This window comes from Molothrus ater, chromosome 7 (genome assembly GCF_012460135.2).
Source record: "Molothrus ater isolate BHLD 08-10-18 breed brown headed cowbird chromosome 7, BPBGC_Mater_1.1, whole genome shotgun sequence".
Taxonomy (NCBI): Eukaryota; Metazoa; Chordata; class Aves; order Passeriformes; family Icteridae; genus Molothrus; species Molothrus ater.
The window spans coordinates 24,690,647-24,703,413 of NC_050484.2; positions in this window are offsets into that span (position 1 = coordinate 24,690,647).

Genomic DNA, 12,767 nt, shown 5'->3' on the forward strand with positions numbered 1-12,767 from the left:
TGGCTGGGAACACAAAAATAGGGATTGTTTTAAGTCTTAGGACACTTCAACTTATCACATATTGCTTAGTACTGATGATGCTCTGATGTTCAACAACAATCTGTAGCAATTCCAGAGGGGTTGTGGTTATTTCCATCAGAGTACTCTCAGGACACCTAATTTTGGGCCCTTTCCTTCTGCCTGTATCCTCCACCTGTTAAATAAATGCACTCCTGACTGTAATGAATTCCACTGCCTGCTTGGAGAGTGGTGACCTTCCCCATGGCAGAGGTGACTCGAGTTTGTTCCTGTGCTGCAAGCAATAGAGGATGTTGGGAAGTGGAGAAAGAAAAGCAGTGAGGGAAGGGGAGCCCTTCAGATGCACACCCAAGGGAAAATGGTGACAAGGGTGCAGAGAGATGTTTTGTTTCATAGTGGCAATTTTCAACCTGCAAGAGTGCTGGGTAAGTGGGAGAAAAGTGACCCATGAGTTTGAGACTGAGCAGTGTCTTGTAATGGGGTTGCCATTTAAACCCTTGAAGGAACAGTTAAAATTGCGAGTTCCTCAGCTAATTCTGCAGTGAGGAGGGAAACTAGGAAAACAGCATCTTAACAACATGAAAAGATCCTGATCTATTTTTTTCTCCAGGCGTATTTGTTTGATCATGCTGGAGCTTTGAGGCCAAATAGCCTGCAAATTGCTTTCTCATTTCAGATGTTTCCATTGCTGCAAAACAAATACTTTGTTTTGCAGCTTTTAAATGATCCTCCCAAGCATTTCTCCTCCTTATCCCGTTCTCTTCCTTGCTTCAGCATTTTCACTGCTGCTGCCATTCATCTGCATTTCTTTCTTCTTTGATATTTATGAACTCATCTTCAGCAGCAGAGTTCACAGAAAACATCCCCTCCTTCTCTGTGCAAGACAAACCATGTAAAAATAGTTTACTGAAATAAAGGAAGGAGACCAAAATTCTTACTGGTAAATCAGGCCCTCAGGCCAAATTTCACTGTGATGTGGGGATTATTACCTAGTTATATCCCAGGGAAGGAGGTCTGGAATTAACCTACCTTCCTTCTGAGATGTAGAAAGATGTCTCAATCCAATTTAAACTCTTCCCAGGAGGAACAGTCCTGTAGGAGTCTCACAGGAAGAACAGGGCAGACTTCAGCAAAGTGAGGGGTTTCAGTGGCTGAAGGGTTCCAATGCATGAGACCTCTCTGGTCTCTTATGTTTTTCTAAACAAGTTCTCCCATCTCTGTACCACTGTGTCTTTTCTCCCACTCCTATTTCAATAATATTCTTCGACAAAAACTTGTGAAGAGGTCTGGAGGTTTTAGATCTGCCTTGAAGGCAGGTATTAACTCTGTGGTAACTACCATTACTTTCTTTGCCAAGGTGCCTAAGAGACACCCAGTGCCCATGTTTGTTTGAGGTATGTTTAGAGAGTCACTTGATTTTTTTTCTCCCTGTATTCTTTCTTTTTGACTATAGATTATTTTCCAGGCCCCTGATGAAAACAAACAAAAGATATCCTAGATTTGCATGGGCAGGCATCCACACTGGAGCTAGAATTATGAAAAGGAAAAGAGAGAAGGAAGTTTCAGAAATTGGAACAGGACAATCTTCTCTAGTTTTGTTGTTTTTTGCTGTTGTGTTCTTTAAATTAACATTCACAGTGAGCAGGCTGAGCTCCCAGAAAACATGAGTGTGACAAACATTCCTATCTATAGGTAATAAGATAATTTTCTCTGAAACATCCCTCCCCTAGCTGGGGGGCTGGAGGCATATGATGCATAAAGGGAATCTGGCAGCATTTTCTGGCTATTCTTCACTGGTGTTTTTTTCTTCTTTTTGGATGTTTGAATTATTTTAAATATTCTGGATAGCTAATTTCTGAGTTTGTATATCTGTGTGTGTACGTGTGAATATGAAATCTCAGAACACTTTATTTATGCATAAGATTTTTCTCCTTCTTCCATTGCTGGAATTACTGCATGAAATCCAGACGAATGATTCTGTTATATGAGACATCAAAATAAATAGTGTGAACAATCTCTTGCAGCTTTAAGCATCTATGAATCAAAATCTATTTGCTCTCTTCATTGTTATGTTCTACATCTCGATTAATGAGATTTCTGAACAAGAGTCTAGGAGTAAGAGATTTTAATAGAGTAGATAAACTGAAAAAGTTGAAAGGAAAAAAGCCTGAGTGGGAGCAAAAAGGGACTGTCTCCATCTCTTGGATTGTTCATATGCCTTTCCTGTCTAACTTCTTTAGACATTCTTCTTGAGATCAATTAAATTTTATTTTAAAGTTCACATTTCCTCACATTTTGCTTTTCTTTCTGGTTAACACTTCACATTTTCAGACTTATTAGCTGTGTCCTGAATAATCCTGTGTCCTCCTCTTATTAGTCATACTGCCATGAAAAGAATGGTTGGGACTGTTTGCCTATAAGATATTAACCCTTTCATTTATCTAAGGGTGTACTGCATGATTAAAGACATGGCAGAAATCAGCCTGGACTCTTTGTAAGACACAGGACTGAACTAGAAGGAAAGTAGCATCCCTATCAACCAACAGTGGGCTGGAAAGGGGGATTGAAGGTGATGCTGGGAATCACAAATAAATGTGCAGGCTGGTGATACACAGCACAGATGGCTCATGCTGTATTTGATGGTAGACAGCATTCCACTCTTTCCAGTTTAACCTTACAGTTTTGCTTTTGTATCCAAACATCTTGCAGACTTTGACTTCTTCCTTAGTCTCCATAATGTTGGCATGAAGGACTCCAAGTGCCTGAATGCTTTATCAGTTTGCGTCCCCTCTATCAATTACTGATCTGTGTAAGGACACACAGCAGTACAGAGAGTACTCTGCTCTCCCTGTTCAAAACCACCACCATAACTATTATTGTGCTAGAGTTACTGGTCTGAGCTGAGAGCAAGTTAGAATTAACTCTGTTAATGTGACATCTTTCCTTTCTCTCTTTGAAAATTCTGCTAGCTGAATGTATTGGAATAATTGAAGTCCTTCGTGTGTTTCGGAGTGTGATAAGAATGGGGAGGAAGCTCTTTATGTCCAAACCCTGAGCCCTCTAATAACTTTTTAATTTATCAGCCAATTTCAAAAAGATGCAGCAGATCTATGAGAGAGTAACTTCCTACAAGTTTTCTGACAATCAGGTGCTAGAAAGACAAGGGACACCTACAGAGGGAAGGGTACAGGCAGCTCAACCCTTAGTGATTCTTGACTAGTTTGCTCAGTGGGAATGGCCAATGCATGAGTCAAAATGCAAAAACTCAAGGCAAGCCAGAGCAAACTGGGTTTATTTTCCAGCTAAGGATGTGGTGAGGAGATGAAGAAAAAGAGGGGGTGAGGTCTAGAGATCTTAACAGAATCTTGGGTATTGTCAGGGGTGTTTTAGCGACAGGAGTCTGAGGAGGAGTTTGCAGTCTGCAGAAGAACTTGCTAATAGTTAGTGGATATAAACAACACAATTTTAGGAAAAAACTCCAGCTTTTCTTTGACCAGTGTAATAAGTTGTATTTCTGGCTAATCATTGATTCTTTGTTTATCACGTTCACTTCAAACCATGAGGTTCAACTCTTATGGGTAAAGGTGAATCACACTGCTGCTATTTCCAGATTGTTTTTCAGCAGGCAATTAGAGAGAGTACAAGGAAACAGTAATAAAAAATACAGAAAACTGCAGGCACAGAAGAATCTGGAGGATTAGGTATATAATTCATGTGGATATGTTTTTAGGGCAATCATTCTTTTTTTTTAACATTTTCTGATGTTCAGTGGCTTACAATGGGGCAAGTTTTTAATTAAGATTTCTATCTATGATATTTTCATTGTAAACTCCCTTAGACTGCAGCTTCTGTGTGTTGTGTTATTAAATTTCAGAAACAGTGTTGTAAAATGATGCAACCACCATTTCTAGGACTGAAATAATGAGAGGCAGCTTATGAAATCCTGTGACATTTTGGAATCTGCTAGAAATGTGCTGAGAGTGAAAACAATTGATACCAAGATTTTTTTCTTTCCCCTAATACATTTTAAAGATATATAATTTCAGATTGTTACACTGTATCTGGAAGAAAGGAGAAATGTGACTTCAGATTTCAGCACCACCCAAAGTGAGGACAGGATAATTGTTAATATAACTTAGCCAATGATCAATCCATACATGAAATGTCATGATAAACAGCCCACTCTGAAGTGGTCTGTGTTCTTCCACTACTTCCCCTAGCACCCATTTGTCTTTCTTTATTTGTTTCCCCCAATAGTCTTGTGTTTTTCTGCCTGTGTGACAATTTCTATCTAGTTCATACCTTCCTTAGGTTTCATCTGGCTGTATTTTCCTTGTTTGGCTTCTTCCATCTGATAAAAATCATATTCAGCAAATTAAAAAAATATACTTAAAGCTCACTCCAAAAAGAAGCAAATAAATAGTCTGGAAAAAGTTGTTTGCTTTAATATGTTTTGTTCCAGAATACTGAATTCTATGAAATTTTTTTAAGATTTCTGAAGAACAGGATAGAACATATTAAAAAAATAAGAGCAAATGCATGTGCTGTGGGAATTGTTTGCCCACTTTCCTCCTTTGAGCAGGAAGGTGATTCTGTATATAGTCACAGGTAAGCACATGGCTCTTGTCATTTGTAGAGATTTCTTTTTTTTTCTTTCATTAACTCTAAAAAAACAAATTATTTTCAACAGATTTTCAAAAACCTGAATTTAGTGTCAAAATATTAGAACGTCCTAATAAGGTGTAATTGGTTTCCAAGTAAACCTCAGTACAAGTAGGTTTTTAACCCAAAAGCAAAATCTGTTTTTCCCCACAGGGCTATCTTGCTGTTACATATAATACTGGTAGCTATGAAGGTAGTCACAGATTTTCACCCAGGAAATCAATAAAAAGCTTTTTAATCACCTATTGTGTACTGACAAATGGATAACTTGAGCAGCCTGTTACCACCCACTGGCTTCTATGTTAAAGAGGAATACATGCTTTGTGAGTATTTTCCTGGGGATAGTTATGTCTAGATTCTTCCTGTAAGGCATACAATAAATCCTTCTAATCTGCAGTCTGCCAGCATTTGATTTCTGCATACTCAGCCCAACCCAGCCTATAAAAGGTGAATGCAAAACTATGAGCTAATGAATCAAACAAACATTCAGCTTTTTTAGGAATTTGCATGGTGGTAATATTGGAATAAATGATAAATTCCAAATGAAATTTAATGAGACTGAGTCAGCCTTTCTGAGATTTATCTGTCTTTTTCTCCTTGGAAAATATCTGAGAGCAAAGTGTTTATTCTTTTTTTGCTACATTTGTTTGGATTTAGTGTTGAACTAGGCAGACTGGATCAGACCCAAATTCCACAATGGCCAATATTTTGTCTTCATCATTGACCACTGACACAGACTTCAGAATAAGGCAAAAGAGATCTGTAGGAAGCTGTCATGGGAGTCTTGCTCCCTGCTTTATGATGAGGTTATCCCAAGCTGCAGATCACTGAGGTTGCCCTTATTACATATTCAGCTGTGTTCTTCCCATGGAGCTGTTCTCCACAAGCAGAAGAGCTCTGGAAATCCCAACATAAACGAAGACATTTAGACTCTGGCTTCTAAGCTTGTTGTATGGGCTCTCTTGCTGGTTTATAGAGAAAGATGGGCTCTTGTAGGATGCAGTTATCTTGCTGTATGGCAGACATCCAAGAGATCTGTCTTGTGCCTAGGAGAGACATTCAGTGAACTGTATCTTAGATAAGTCCACTTCTTTCTGCTGATTGCAAAAGCAACCTGTGAAACTAGCTCAGAGGTAGACAACTACAGCTGTGTGAGATTAGTCTCGCTCTTGGCAGCTTGAAATATGTAGGTAGGACATAGTGTTGGTTTTTTCCAACTCTAAAACATATTTTATCCTTTCTTATAAAATGCTGTTAGGTTAGGAGTTCAAGAGTTATTAGAAACAGCAGGAGAAAACCACTGGAGATCCGCAGGGCTGAGATGACAGTGACAGCAATGAGAATTGCTGTGTAGACAAAAGCCCAGCTATTGACACGCACACGAGTGCAGCTGTTCTCCTGTTGGTTGGTTCAGTGTCTGCTGCATGTGACATGCCACACACTAAGACAAAAACAAAAGAGACAGGACAGGCAGGACACAAACTATGGAAGGTGATGAAAGTGTGCTGGAAACCTTACCCTCCTCCTCCCTGATAGCAAGATAAATGTGGTGACAATGGAGAAAGCCATGGCTAAATAGTTCCTGGAGATGAGCACCGAGAGCCAAAGAGCAAATGTAGCAAATACTTGGGTCTGTGTGGAAAGATATGCCTGGTTTCTGAGAGAAGAGAGATATCTTTCTCCTTTAGGCAGTATATATATATATCTTAGCCTTTTATCGAAGCCTTTTGCTGCCTTATTTGGAGGGAAATTCTTTAATGGCAAGTTACCAAACTGCAGCTGACTCACAGGACTGAGACAGTGTGACTGGGTCACACTTGCCCTTGCTCAGAATCAGAGAAAAGGTTTTTCCCTCCCTTTTCCATTTCTTCTGTGTCAAAATTTGTATGTGTCTCTAAAGAAGGTATTTATGTGGTTGTTTCAATGCTTTCCTCTTTTCACTTACCAGATTTATTTAAAATCCATGTTCAATAAACTTGGAAAGAGAATCTTCCTTATCCAGGGAAGATATCCAGGGAGATACTTAAAGTTTAAAGTACTTTCAGTAGTCTTTTTCTTCTCTTTTTTTGCACTGGACAATGCTTTCAACAGGTAGAAAAAAAAAAAAGATACTTCAGGCTTTCTGTGGAGAAAAACTTGCTGGATACTTTATGTAACACTTCATCACAGCCTGTGTACACAGAATTCGGCTAACTTTAGGAAACAGCATTTTGGTATCATTTTTTTCTAACAGGACATGTCCAAATAAGAAAATAATTTATCTTTTCAATCTTACTCTCATGTATATTTTCTATTTTGGTTTAGCTTTCCATTCATCATGTGACACTGGTGCATATTGTATTAGGGTATTAGATCAAACTGTCAAAAAGCGGACTTTTTTTTTCCCCTAAGTATATGCATTTTTTGGAATAGTAATTAATTCAACCAACTGGAAGTAAGTAATTAGTGGCTTTTTTCCTTGTGCTTTTTGTAAGTTTTAATATGAAGTATTTTTAGAAGGCTGCAGTTTTAACATCTAAAAAGCCCTTATTTTTGGGTACCTTAGTTATCTGAGAGGAATGTGTGATCTTAGGGAGTACATTAACGCACATGATGCTAAAGATGTTTTTTGGAGGGAGAAATGCCTAATGACCTTAGAGAAGAGCCTTGAGGATGATCAATGGTTGTCTGCATAGGTGGGTTGAATATTCAAGACTTTGTGTTTCATAGTTACAGCCAACTACTGTGCCTATATGTAGGATTAGAGTGTTGCATTCCTGAAGTTCTGTGTCCTGTAGGTGACAAAAAAGTTACGTTAGATGAACCCCATGAAAAGCTCAGCTGTATGGGACTAACGAGAGCGTGACTGATAAGCAGCAAGATAATAGAATCAAATGCAGAATGTTTGTGCTCTGGAAGGACTGGAAAGCTGTGCACAGGAGGGTAATGCTGGCCAGGCAATGTACAAATATAGCAAAGAGATGTACACACATAAACTGAACCCACAATGGTTGAAAAGATGGACATGAAAGTATGAAAAGCTATGCACAAGGTCATTTACCTGTGTTAAATAATATCTAGTGGAACAATGGAGGATAATGGCTGGCAGGAGAATGACTAACACTGCAGAAAAGGGCCTGATTCATTGTGCTTAGGAAAGGAACTGAGGTTTGAATTCAGGATGCTGGGCATTGAATCCCCACTGTGGGCTTTTCAGCCATAGCTTTGCAATGTTGAACTTCCTCCCTGCTGGCCTGAATAGGCAAAGTTGTGCATAAATCTAGCATCCCATTATGTTGAGTGAATGTTGGTCCTGGGAGTGAAGTATAAGGTAAATGTTTGAAATGGTTTCTAGATCCAGCAGGTGCTCTCTGAGCTCAGAGTGCTGGGACTGAGTCAAGGTACTGGGAATGCCTGGAGTCCTGGGACCAGAGGGACTACAGGATGGCCAGTGTGGAGTATTGTTAGATTATTCAATTGTTAGATTGTTCAAGTGATACAGTAAATAAGCAGAGGATACAGATCCTCTCACCTCTACTTCCATTCTGATCTATAGCTTTATTAAAGATCCTTTAACCTACCATTGTCTGGGCTGAGATGTGCTCACCTCTCCCTTACACAGTTTCAACCTGTGACTTTGGTGTATTTATACCATAATGTGGAGAAAGTAATTTGAGGATGGTGAAGATGACTCATTATCTATTTACTAAAAAGGGGAAATTTTTGACCTGTATAAGATCCATTATTTCATTTCACAGGACTTGAGGTTGCTTAGTTTTCTTTAGTGCAGCAAAGGCAAGAAAGGAAAAGACAAGCTTTGTTTGGGTGTTTTTACTTCTACTATTCTCAACCATGTGATATGTGTTTCCATACCACATGATGTGGTCTCCAAACACAAGGCTTCCTTTTTCCTTTACAATATTTATTTTAAAAAAATGATTATTTAAAAAAAATTGTTACTAATCTATAACCTGCTGAAGTAATTTCAAATACCTGTTTAGTCTCCATAAATGCTGAACAAAATCCCCACCCTGTTTTACCAGTTTGGACATAGGGTGAAAGCCTCCTTGTAAAAGCCTTTTATTTTCATGTGGTATTTACCTGGCCTCAGACCGTTAGAGTCTCATCCTTAGTGAAGAGATGGACAGTTCTTTTATGTCAGTCTAAAGAAAGTTTAGCTTTAGCTTTTTTGTTTTGGTTTGGATCTTTTGGGGGTTTTTTTTGTTGCTTGGTTTTTTTTTTTTGTTTTTTTTTTTTTGGTCGTTTGGTTTTTTTTTTTTTTGTCTATTAGAGATCTGAGATAAATTGTTAAAAGAATAAAAGGTCAAATGTGTTGTTTCCTTTTACAAGGAGGTGGATTAAAGGGAAAGAGATACTTGGGCTTCAAAGGGCTAAATCTTCCTGCTGCCCAGCTGGCAGAAAGTAGATGAGCTGTAGTCATTTATGAAAAAATAAGAGTGAACCCAAGGCTTTGTCCATCATTGTGTTCCTCCTCTTTTACCCCCATGTGAGTTGCTGCATATCAGTGGGACTGGGATAATGGGCTATTCATGCTTTTGTAGGAGAATGGATTATTGACTTCTTTCCCCCCAGTATTCAGGGAGGCATGTTATAGATAAGAGTAAAGCATTCATGCATGCATGTCTCTGTGTGTGTCTGTGCAGAAGGATGTGTATTTGTACAATATAATTTGTGTTAATATGTATGTAGTGTTATTCTTCCTATATCCCTTGCCTGACCTTGTCTAGAAGACAATAAATATAGTATTAACCTTGCTGCTTCTGTGGTTTTTAATAACTTTTTCTAGCTATTTTAATTTTCTTATTGTCAATACCTCCTGTAATTTAGGCACAGTACTGCCCAATTGCATGGTAATTTGGAGCAGGGGGGAAGTCAGGCTTTTTAGTGACCTTTTCACTAGAAATTTCTCATGAAAGCAACTGTTAGCAAGTTTGAATGTGTCTTTTTATAACCTTTACAGTTCACTGTGTGTCCTTTTAATGAGCTATTCAATAACTCAATCCCTCAGCTCTGCTAGTACCAGTCATATTTAACATGTGCTTGTGTGGCCCTGAAATTCATTTTTTCTTTTTCAAGGAAGAAGTAAGCAATGCTGAGAGTCTGGTAAACAGCTTGTACTAAGAGTTTGGTTGCTGGGAACACCTAAAATGCCTCTAATTCAACTCTTGAAAAATAGACAGTAGAAAATATCATGACATCATCTTAGCATATGAATAAGCAAATAACGATTCTTACATTCTCTCCCATCTAATCTTACAGAAATTTTTAGTGGTCAATATTTAGTAGAACTTGATCATGGTATTTTTCTCCCATGTTTTTATCAAATTAGAATTGAGACAATATGAGTTTTGAAAATTTTCAGAAATATTCTCCTAAATGCATGTCACCTTGATTTAATAAATATGTTGGAGATTTTTATTCCCCCCCCCCCCCCCCGCCCTGGTGGATCTTTTCTTTAGCCATTACAATACCTGGTTGCAGAGTTTATAATTTTGTGTCTGCCTGGTTCTGCCCAAGAGTTCTTGCTGAACAGAATACTAGAAGTCTTATCGTGATCATCTTAGGAATATTAGTGTGGCAAAATTTGCTGTTTGCCAGTTTCTTTCTAAATTTAATGATTTTTGATGTATTCCAAAATACTCTGTCTCTGGAGTGATCTGAGCCTGTTTTTTATGTGGGAGCACTGATAAAGAGAAAAAAATTCTTTTGAACTTGACATTTAATCAGAGGTTAAAATGCTGAGCTGTGGCTAAAGAAATTTAGGTTTCATTCCTAAATTTAAAACAGTTTCCTTATTTGATGTGAAATTTGTTTCTCCACCTGCTTTATTTGTTCCAAGCAGGCTGATAGCAGTTCCCTAACCTGCAAGGATATTGCAGTAATAAATTTCCTAAAATATCAAAGGAGCTTGGATAGCAGATTACTGAGGGCTGATGAAGTATCCAAGAAGAGCAATAGAAATCAGTTACATACACACTTTTCTCAGCACTGTACTGTAGTACTTTTAAAAAAGTTTAAAAAACAAAAAGTAGTTATTTTACCAAGTAGTCTTAGTAAGTTCATGTTTCTCCATCATCCTTCTCTGCATATCCTGTTGTCTGTAACGATCATTTCAAAGATAAAAAAGCCCAGAAAAGTGCAACTTTTAAGAATTGTAGCTTCCAGTCATGTTGGTTTGGTGCTTTGTAGGCTTTTCTCTTAGGGTGTGTCTATTCTGAATTGAAAGCAGCATGTCAGATTCCCTACATGCTCATTTGGACCTGCTGCTGCTCTGGTCCTAGCTGAAGAGTTTCATGGATGTCTCTATGTCTCTTATTTTTCTTTTCTTTTCTTTTTTTTTTTTTTTTTTTTTTTTTTTTTTTTTTTTTTTTTGTGGAATCTAGCAGGTGTGAAGGCTTTGTTTTTATGAAATACTTGTAACACTTTGAGATAATTTGCATCCATGGGTCCCTTATCAAGAATAACACCCAATTAATAACCAGGAAAAATCATTACTGAAAGTGCAGTCCAGCTGTTCCTCTCATTCATTCCATTCAGGAGAAAGCAAAGATTTCTTCCCCCATTTTCTGCTGCTGACTAGAGGATTCACTTGTCATTCTGGATGCATCACACGGTAAAAAGGTCTGGGAACTTTATTCTGGATAGTTCAGTGATCTCTTTGAAGAAAGTGGAGGGTTTCTGTTTTGTGGAGTAGGGAATCATGAGGGTAGTCAGCCAGTAGAAGCTGTGTAACACCCATCACCTCCTGGTGGTGAATATGTGCTGCTGTAATGAGGGAACATCCTGAACAGAAATGCAGCAGAGAAAAACCAAAGGCAGGATTTCCACTCAGCACCTCTGCCCCTTCCTTCTCCTGTACAGAACTGATCAGAATCACTTCCTTGAGAGGGAACTTTTCTTTTCTAGGCTCATTTGATCTGTTAAAAGTCTCCTCTTTCATTATTTATTTGGGGCCTTTATTTCAGGAGTGGGCTGGGGATATTCATGAGTGATGACAGATAGAATGTAATTTCCTAATTGGTTGCTGCCTCTCACTTCTATGGAAATACAAAATGTCTCTCAGCTACTTTCATTAGAGGAAAGTACAGGTGCTAACTCTGAAACAGAAACATGTATTTTCCCTTAGAGTCTTCTGGGGATTTTTGGATTGTCAATCCCTCTGGGTGAAAAAACAATCTGGATTAAGTTAGATATTTTATTCAGAGTAGCTAATGCAAAATAAACAGCTCTATCATATTTTTCCTATTCTCCTGGAATCCAGCCAGGTTTCCAGCAGTGTTGCCAAATAATATCTACTCTTTCAATTAACATTAGATATAGTGCTTAGGCAAACTAGAACTAAATTGCAAGTCACTCAGTCTTTCCTCTCTAAAATCAGAAAACTGCAATTTAACCACTAACTTCAGGCAAAGATTGTTTTTATCTGTGAAATTATCTGTGTTTAACAGACTAGCCACCAAGATAAACACATATGTTTTTCTTTATTCTGTCTGTGGGTTGTCAGGGTGAAGCTTACACAAGCTGAAAACCAGGTATGGGGTCTGGTAAATGAGAGCGCAGCTGGAGCACAAGCTGTCTGGAATGCTATTTACTGTAATGCTCTTTCTTTAGCAGACTTGTTATTTGAAGACTACCTGTAAACCCACAGATACTGAAATTTAAGAACAACTTGTGGTTACACCTGTTACTGATAAAGCAGACCCATTTTGTTGGTGTTTTCAGCCTAGGGTCTAATCATAAATAAAATCTACTGTGCATCTCAATTTGCAGGTGCAAAGTTTGCTTGCTGAATGTGAAACTAGGTGGAGTCTTGTATAAAATAAAATGTCTCACTGCCCTACACAAAGAAGAAATAACACTAAGGTAACATGAATTTGTTGTTGACTTCTTAGCCAAAAGCAGCAGGGAAATCTGTAGCAATAAGTATATTCACCTAGAAGCTCTGTATGTAAAGGGCAAAGTTGCACAGATGACAAGCTGGATGTTTTGAGATGAGTTTTGCTGCTGAAAAGCATAAAGAGTGTTAGGACTTGTTATATTTTTTCCTGAAAAACAACTGGTGACACACTCTAAGGTCAACACGTAAT